The following is a 9,718-nucleotide window of genomic DNA, read 5'->3' on the forward strand; positions in this document are numbered from 1 at the left end:
CAACAATGTAGTAAAAGAGGATCTTGTGACCCTTGTGATACCCCAAAACTATACGTGTGAGACTCATGTGCGACTCCGGTGAGACCCCCAAGTGAAAGAACCATGTTCTTTGATATTTGATGCTAATCACCTATTCTCGTACCTTCTGGTCTCCATGGTTAATAAATTCAAAAGTTTTATGCTTGGATGGTGCCAATCAGAAAGGCATCAAATAACTAGATGCTGACACTTTAATACTATCTGGAGCTACACAAGGCTCAACAATGTAGTAAAAGAGGCTCTTGAGACCCTTATGATACCCTCTTGCCACACACGTGAGACCCATGTGCGACTCCCACGTGAACCATGTCCATTGACCTTTGCTGCTAATCACCTGTTCACGCACCCCCTGGCCTTTATGGGTAAATAAGTTGAGAATTTTCATGCTTGGATGGTACCAATCAGAAAGGTATTAACTAGCTAGATGCTGGCACTTTACTATTATCTGGAGCTACATAAGGCTCAACAATGTAGTAAAAGAGGATCTTGCGACCCTTGTGATACCCCATTGCTACACGCGTGGGACTCATGTGCGACTTAGTGAAACCCCCCACGTGAATACATACAATTTATCTGTATAAACCAGAGTACCAAACTTTAAATTTTAACACAAACTGTTTGTGGGAAATTTGTTTTCAAAATCAACTATAGTAAATCAATAAGTTTATCCCTTGAGACATAACATAATCAAATGTGATGAATGCCAAATAATGCATATTTCTACTTCTTTTTCTTGGCATTTAACTTATCTTTTGTGCTTTAAAATCATATATTACTCCAAAATTCTGTATTTACATTGTTTTCAAGAATAAATACTTTTACTAATTAACTTTGTGTTTTTAGGTACTAAATAAAGCTTGGATGATTATATAAGCCAAAAGAGTGGAGAATTGGTGACAATGGAAGAGAGACAACAAAGACTCCCGCTAGAAGGCAGTGAAGAGTGTCGTTTGCACCTCATTCACAAGTGAATAATGTCGCTTGCACGACCTTAAAGTGGGCTTGAGATATTAGTTTTGAAGACATGGCCCGGAAGGGATCTTCCACCAAACCCGTTTCCTTGCTGAGCCGTCAGATTTGATCTAGCTTCTAAGCATCCAAAGACATCTTAATGCGGTACATCAACGTTTGCTACTCCCGAGTCACACCCTAGCCTTCGATTCTTCTCATACTCGAGCAGAATCCAAACAACTCCTATACGTCATTTTCATCTTCTCTCACCTCTGCAAAACCTCTCAGTTCACCTCCCTCCATCACTTCCGTCCCCGACAACTTCTGAGCACAGCCACCTATCAGCTAGCCATCAATCAAACTTCTAATCTCTACTTATCTCCGTCTTAGCTTCTCTCTTATCAAAAACAGTAACCCTAGAATCTAGGATTGGGAGAGATAAGATTAGGGCTAGCTTCAACAGCTGGAGAACATCAAATCAAAGAGTTGCAGAGTTGAATTGCAGAATGGGTTTGTCGGAAAAAGCGTTTTGGGTGAGTGAGTGGGTTTTCTCTAATTATCAAATTCAAGTGATTGAGAAGAAATTTATGTATGAATAGAGACTTTTGTTGTGTAACAAAATCATTCGAATTTAGTTGGATCAATTGCTAGTTTAATATAATTGCGTTTTAACCAATTTCACCATGTTCTAATTCCATCTGCTAGTGTTGAGAAGAAGCCAGTTAACTGCATCATTGCCATAACTAGATTTAGGTTAAGCATAGTAGGTCTTCTGTTGTTTTTCAGTTAGTAGTTTACAGCATGTTAGCACCTGTAACTTTCAGTTTGTTATAATGCTGTAGCTTGTAAGTTTTCAGTCATCCCATTCATAGCTGTACCTTTGTTCTATATCCTTGTGTTTTCAGTCATTGTATGTCAATCAGTTTCATTTGCATTGTAGCTTTGTAATCTTAGCTACAACTTCATAAGCTTCATTGTCCTGTAGTATAAGCTAGCTTACATCATAATCTGGATCTGTAGTTTTTGGCACCATTTAGTTCGCTTCAGAAATAGTTAACTTCCATAATTTGTATCAGTGATTAAGCACATGTGTCTGTAATATACCTGTACAAACATTCTGGCATCTTGCACTTTCTTTTTCCTGTTGAAGTTTGTCTATAATTGCATTCTGTATCAGCTTCATCCTGTTTGACTGTGACTGTTCTGTCACTGATCACTCAGTCAGGTAACAAAGAAGAATAAACTCTAAATCATTATCAAAACTGTAGGCTCCTCTCAGCTGTTAATCAGCAATGATGCTTCCTGAATTTGTTTCACCTGTATAATTCGAAGTCCTGACAATCTCTTTTGAGTAACCAGGTACTTGTGAAGCTGGAACACAAACCAAGGAGAGGGAAAAGAAGGAGCAGCACTTTGTTGCTTAATCATATTTGATTTTCACCTAATTTTGTGTAGTTTTTGATTTATCAGATTTCTTCCAGTTTTCAATAATTTTTATTTCAGTTTTTTGATTCAATCTAGTTTGTTTGTTGACGATTTTCTTCAGTTAGTTTGATGTGTATTGGCTTTTCATTTTTTTTTTTTTTTTTTTTTTTGTGTTTGATTTCTTTTTTCGTTTGGGTTTTCCGTATTTCACTCATTAAGTTGTTTGGAGAAGTTTACTACGTATTGTTCTTGCTTCTGGTCTTTTTTTGTTATTCTGCAGATGAAGATAAATGAACCTCACAATGAACTTTGGCAGGGTACAAATGGTGCTCCATAAGGTTAATACTCTTGTGAAGTTAACCTCAAAGAGAACTAATTCTTACTCATTTGAATCCATGGTTTGTTTAAGTTACTAGGAATGTTGTTTGATGACAGTTTGCTTAAAGTAATAAGAGAGTCACATAACTACTGCACTTACAACATTTGTATGATTCGTATTAGGGTGATATGCTCTTCTGGGACAGAAGTCTCTTCTAACATTGTTGACTGAAGTTTATTCTAACTTGGGTTACTTGATACCGTTTTAGATAATTACCCATTGTCCCTGCAGATAGCAGTCTAGGTTTGTTTCTTTGGTCTTGGTTAGCACTTTGGTCTGTTATTACATCTATTGTTTAGGGTGCTCGTCACTTCTGATCTCCATGTCCCAGATAATGCAGTTGCCCGTCACCTTGTACCATGATTTAACTCGACCTGAATTTGGAACTAAAAATTGCGCACATGTTTAATAGGCTCCTGATAAAGTACTAAGAAGGATTTACATCAATGTAGAGAGACATATGCTCAGTAGAGACGAATATGCTACTGAAATTCAGAAGAGATTTCGATTAATAGTGAGTCTTGTTTTACCTGTGGTGTATTCATTACATTGTCACTGGTCTTGGATGTAAGTAAAAAGGTCTATTTTTTTATTTGAATCGCGGGAAGGTGGATGGCCCTTAGGATTACAACCATTGAACGTGAGAGTTGGTTTGGTGAGGAATCGTGATTTTTCGGGGTCGATGTCTTCCAATACACTTATCACTGGTTCTCCAAGTTTCTCAACAGATTCTTCATCAGGCTTGGATACAGAGGTACGATTGAGAAAACAAAAATTACAAAGACCCTTGATTGATTTGATGGTTCGTTTGCAAATAGAAACTTCTAAAAAGTTAGGAATTGATAAGAATAATATGTCCTTGTTGTTTATATTTACTATTTATCCTTTCATGCATTTGGAGACCTAAAAATGCTGGTGATATAAATTGATATCTGTAGACAAGAAAAACTGTTGTTCTCGATCTTACTATGATTATGGTTTTCTTTGAATTTTTGGATTTTGCATTGCTGTGTACAAATGAAAAAACTACCCTTTACGCTTCCTCTATAGGCTCACAGTGTAACCCAACATGGTAAAATTCTTATCTACCAAGTTCACATTTTCTGCTTCTGTGATCCTACCACTTTAAAATGTGGGGCAGACTCACGCTGCAATACATCTAACTGGAATTCTGAAAACAACATGATTAAACCTACGGGCACAGTTTTCTTTACCTTGATCAGGTAACCAGGGTTTTGAGCACATTTACAGGCTTGTGGTTTTGATTTCAGTTCTTTACCTTCTTCATATTCATTGGAAATTGGTACAAAATGTTATTGTCTGTAGGTCGAGATCCAGCAGTAGCAAACATGTGTCTTTACCTTTTATAGCAGTAATATCTGGTACGGCAGCGTTGTTTTTTGTCCCTCAAACTTCCTCAAGTTGTTGGACACTGTGAAGTTGACCCATTAATATATCTAGAGAATAAGTTACTATGCATTTGGTAGTCTAATCTCTTTGTTCGCTATCTAGATACAAATTTATCACATTTACAGCAAAAATTTGAATAGTTCTGATTCTTTAGTTTTGTTCAAACACCTTAGATGTGGTGAAAGACATGCTAACTCAGCTATATAGCTAAATCTGGTTTATATGGTTGTTGATTTGTTTGATTGTAAGTGTCATATAATCTGTGTTTGTCTAAGACCTACTCCCACTTTTATTTCCAGGTTAGCTATAGATAGTAATCAAAGCAATGCAAAGATCAAAGAGATGCTAATGGAGGATCAATATGTTAAGCTGAGGAAACACTACCAGAAAAGTCCGATATCTGAGCCTCTCCAGAGACCGAAAGCCCAACCATCATTCTGGGAACTGCTTGAGAAATTAAAGCATTGGCAACAAGTCATTAAAACTTCAAGCCTAAGCATCCTTTGAGCAACAAGGCATTAAAACTACAACAGTGGTTCCCGATATTTGAATTGATTGATATGTAAATACCAATGTAGATGGTTGGTTTCATGATTATCATATTTTGAGGTTGTGTTTTAACCTCTAGAGCTCAGATTGGTGGGTATTAATAGAGTTATGTGCTCTGGATTGTTTTTTTTCTTTTTCCTTCTGATGTATATGTACTTTGAGAAAACACAGCATAACCAGGCACCTTCAAACTAACAATATGGCGTTTCATCTCAAAAGCAGATGCTTAGTTTCAGCTATGCCCTCACATATCTTGCTAAAGTTGAAGTGTGAGTTATTTAAATGTTGTTGCTGCAATGTTAATCTTGTTATGATTTCTGAACTGATTTTGACTAGGAAAAATCCCTTATCTGTGAACTAACATTTCCAGACACCATATTGAATAGGAGACATGCTAGTAATCAGATTAAGACTGTTACTAAACTGCGACCTTTGTGAGACCCTGGTGAAAGCCTTTGTGACCTATTGTTGAGTCTTTATATTCATAAACTAAAGGGTGCATATATAACTTTTCACATAGAAAGGGAGCAAAAAGAATTTTGCAGACAACGTCAGTATTATTTCACAACAAACTAACAATGTATATTTTGTGCTTTGCCCATCAGTATTAATGTGGAATTTGGTCAGAGAATGTGCAACTCTGTAAAGCTAAAAATAATTAATAAATAGCTATAGTTCCCTATAAGATTTTAATCACCTTTTGATGGAAAAAGAAGTGCAAATTCACGACAGAATTTTTAAGGGCGAGGTGATCATACGTACGAAACACCCCATTTGATCATCTCCATAACACTACTGACCCTATCTCAACTAAGGGTTGAAGCCAAAGAAAGCTAATGCTAACTAAGAAAAAGGCATAGAATACATAAAAGAGTCCAGCACTTAAACTGGCATACAATTTTCACTGAACTCTCTATTTCTTCCCCAACGAAAGAATGACTCATTTTCCTTCGTGATCCGAGTTTGAGAAGGGTGCAACAATAAGTGTGCAACAATAAGTGTTCACACAGAGAAGGGTGCAGAAATAGGTTTTCACATAGAAAAAGGTGCAAAATCTTTTCTGCAGACATGCTCCGTAAGCATATGCTTACTTCTGACATTAAATTACTTTGATATGGGTGGGAAATGCAAATGTACTTACTGGGAGGCTAAGACAAATAAATAAGTATGTGTAAAATGTAAAGCATAGGATCCCATTCACATAATACAAGCAGTATTAAATCCATGCTCAGAAAGTCCAATGGCTGCTCTAAGTCCTGCACCACAACTGCGTCATATGCATGATCAACAACTGAAAAGTGCAAAAACAATTTTTCACATGGAAATGGTGAAAAAAAGATTCTGCATTGAAAATAAGCCTGTCACGAAACCTTACATTTATAGATTAAGTTGTAGAGGAAACACTACCAGAAACAGTCTCATATCTTACCAACACTCACATCCCATCTTAGTATCCATGGCAACTGAGCCTCCGCAGTGGCCAAAATATGCATCCCACAGTCTACAAAAGATTGGTAAAACGGTTTTGGAACCTTATGAAAGGTGCAAAAACAATGTCACATTAAAAATGGTGAAAAAAGAATGTTGCACTAATAATATGCCTAGGTGCAGAAAAAAAATCTCACATAAAAGAGAGTGAAAAAAGATTTTTCCAGGACAACATCAACCTTAATTATAAAGCAAACAAGTAAAGGTACATCAACCTAAATTAGAAGCCAAGCAAGATCAAAAGGAAGAGATATGCGCAAAGAAATGAAGGAAACTGCACCAGGGATCCTGCCGAGAACCAACCCAATAAGTTGTGTAGTATCTCAAGAAACTGACAATGCATCTCCTCACCAAAATCTGTTAACATACCTTTAACCTGAAAATAAACCATTACCAATTTCATTAATCAAATCCAGGGAAGTAACTGCTTGTGTATACGTATATATGTGTCGACATATTCACCAGTACTATATCAACTGCTTTGCTTTTGCAAAAGTTTTCCTACATTCACCACATATCTGGAGATGAATATTTTAGATCATAATAACAAAGAGATGCAACATTCTCCGATAACACTAAATTTTACCATGTATAAGCAATTTTCCCTCTTTTTCTTGGGGTGCGAAACAGTTAACAGTAACACCATACTACCCCCAAACTTTAAGTGCAGTTTCAATTTCAGCGAGAGAAGGAAACTCTATTTATATTGTATGTTACATAAAGTGGGTGAACTCAGCCAACCAAAAAGGATGCCAAAATCCTCACTCCGACAAAATAATCTTTGTCACATAAATGGTAAACAAGTGAGAGGTATCATGTCTGACTTGTGTGAAAACAAATCTAAGCTCAACAGCTGAACTCAATGGTTATAATTTATACCCAGACGAAACATGTACAAACAATTGGGTGTTAAGATTAGGTTTGGTGTCTATACTCTCTCATTGAAACTTCCATGGTATTCATAATGAAAGTGTTCACTATTAATATGAGATTTACTGACTAATGAACACAACTCTTCTGTCGAATCCTATCCAGAGCACTGTTTTTCTTGGATTGAGCATATTCAGCAACTCAAAATCATACATTAAATCTCGAAATGACAACATAGAAATATCAGCTGAAAACTAAGAATCGATAGATTTCCTAGAAGGCTACAAGCTTAGGATTACTGGGAAAGCTCTCTGCTTCCGACGATATTCCTGCACATACTAGTTGTGGCAATGATGCTGGTAATACTACGATGCAGATTATGGACTATACTACTGAGATGAAACTACAAAAAATAGAAAGAGATTTCAAAGTATTCACAGACTTTATTACAGATTGAGAAAGCTATACACAGCTGAAAACTGGACTACAGGATGAGATAACTACAGCTGAAAATGACTGGTAATAATCCTAGGTGCAGGTGACTACGACAGACAAATTGAAAGTATTCATACCAATCATTCCTCCAATCTCTGTAGCTTCTTAAACCTCTTAAGACCACCACAGCAAAACCCATTCTTTCACCTGAGTTCAAACACCAACAGCAAGACTATCACCTTCTGTTTCTGTAATTACAGCACTACCATCTCTTCCATAAATCCACCACTGTAGCTTCCACAGCAACATCAATTCCACGTCTTTCACAGCCACCACCACAATGAAACCACAGGCAAAACCCCTTCATGTTCTTCATTCAACAACACCATCACTCTTCCAAGCAGTAATCATAGGCTTAGTCGACCTTCTCCATCTAGCTGCCCTCAACATCATCTTCAACAAGCTCGGGCATATCTGGATCAGCTTCAGCATCAGCACTATCTTCATCAATGCTCAAACCCAACTTCACATGAACTACCAATATGATATTTTTTTATAACAAACCTGTGATGTATACACAAGAGGCTGGTTTCCATGAACTAGTAAAATCATCGATTCTTAGAACCTGTGATTTTTTGTCGCACTATCTTCTTAAAAATATACCACCAATTCTTAGAACCTTGTTACAACCTTGTACGACAAGCCGAGCTCGGCTCTTAAAAATATACCACCAATTCTTACAACCTTGTTACAACCTTGTGCGACAAGCCGAGTAAATCATCTCGGCTCTTAAAAATATACCACCAATTCTTAGAAGATTGTACGAACCTTGTGCGACGCATTAGCGACAAGCCGAAAAAAAGTGCGACGAGTCGAAGAAAAGTGCGACGCAATAGCTACCATGCCTGAATCACTTACTCCTGTCTGACTCAGATCTTCTTCATCAATCTTTCCTTTCTTGTTCTTTAACTTGAGCTAATTCTACTGATAAGAACACTTACCTCAAACTGAATTACTCTAGTAATTGAATCTCGATCTCCTCTTTCACTGGACTCGGTTCAGCATCTCGCCCCAAGACTAACCTCAATTTTTGCCTTTTTTTATCTGTGATCGATACTCAAGGATCCTAATTTCACGATTTGGTGAAGAACAAGACAACCCTAATTCCCAAATTCACAATTAAACTGAAATTAGAGCACCAACATATAATAACTCCACCCCGTTCCTCAATTATGAAAACCCAAACTTCAATCCTTCCTGAACATCACTAAATCCAGATGTTGAGTTAGGTGCGACGTTTTTATTAGGACGTCCAAGTAATATTACGTTTACTTAGAGCGTCCACAGTGGTGCGAGCATAACTAAAGACCAAAGACTAAAAAAAAGATCAAATTTGGGTTTAGTCCGTCCTGTGGCGTAGCGGGTGACGAGTAAATTTGGTCGCGCGTTGATATAAAGTCCGCTTCATCGTCCAGCGTAGATAAAGATTACGCCTGGCATGGGGCGTTGATAAAGATAACGCCTGTATGGGGCGTTGATAAAGACAACGCCTGTATGGGGCGTGAACTATAACAACGCCTGGTGTGTGGGACGGAGATTATACGTTCGCCCGGGTTCAAAAAAAAAAAAAATGGGGCGTTGATAAAGACAACGCCCCAACCAAAGTTTTCAAAACTTTGTGAAGGTGGGATCATGACTACATCAACGCCTGGGTGTCCGGCGTTAACTTTACGTACGCCCCATCCAGGCGGACATTATACCAACGCCCCATCCAAGCGGACATTATACCAACGCCCCATCCAGGCGGACATTATACCAATGCCCTGCATCAGGCGTTAACTTTACGAACGCGCGGCTACAGGCGGACATTATACCAACGCCCGTCGGGTAGGCGGACATTATATAAACGCCCGACTATATTTGGATTTGGTCTTAATCGCCGACCAAATTTGGTCCGAGTTTTACTCTTTGATCAAATTTTGATCGATGGTCCGTCCCACTACGCCAGCCCACTCGACACCAAATTTGGGTTTAGTCGTCCACTGCAGTTGCTCTTAGGGACAAAAAAGACTATATATGAGTCGGACACCTTAAAATGGTAGTAATTTTAAGGTGTGGTATTTTTTGTTTTCACAACTTCTATTGTGGTACCAAACGTCATTGGCCCATCAT

The 9,718-nt window shown here is 37.8% G+C and overlaps 2 long non-coding RNA genes across 6 annotated transcripts; one reads left to right on the forward strand and one right to left on the reverse strand.

Moving 5' to 3' along the window:
• Nucleotides 1-1,255: 1,255 nt before the first annotated feature.
• LOC113301765 lies at nt 1,256-4,988 on the forward strand. 2 transcript variants are annotated; one of them, XR_003336467.1, is made up of 3 exons: nt 1,256-1,523; nt 2,350-3,548; nt 4,504-4,988. It is a non-coding gene; the product is annotated as an uncharacterized LOC113301765 (long non-coding RNA). The 2 variants fall into 2 exon arrangements; XR_003336466.1 differs by having other exon boundaries at nt 1,256-3,548.
• A 680-nt stretch (nt 4,989-5,668) lies between these two features.
• Nucleotides 5,669-8,829, reverse strand: LOC113301766. Of its 4 annotated transcripts, none has more exons than XR_003336471.1 (3): nt 7,684-8,829; nt 6,457-6,617; nt 5,669-6,254 (listed from the first exon to the last, which is right to left on the reverse strand). It is a non-coding gene; the product is annotated as an uncharacterized LOC113301766 (long non-coding RNA). The 4 variants fall into 4 exon arrangements; XR_003336470.1 differs by having other exon boundaries at nt 5,669-6,044; nt 6,183-6,617; XR_003336468.1 differs by having other exon boundaries at nt 5,669-6,094; nt 6,183-6,617.
• Nucleotides 8,830-9,718: the final 889 nt, after the last annotated feature.

Source organism: Papaver somniferum, chromosome 8 (assembly GCF_003573695.1).
Source record: "Papaver somniferum cultivar HN1 chromosome 8, ASM357369v1, whole genome shotgun sequence".
Lineage (NCBI taxonomy): Eukaryota > Viridiplantae > Streptophyta > Magnoliopsida > Ranunculales > Papaveraceae > Papaver > Papaver somniferum.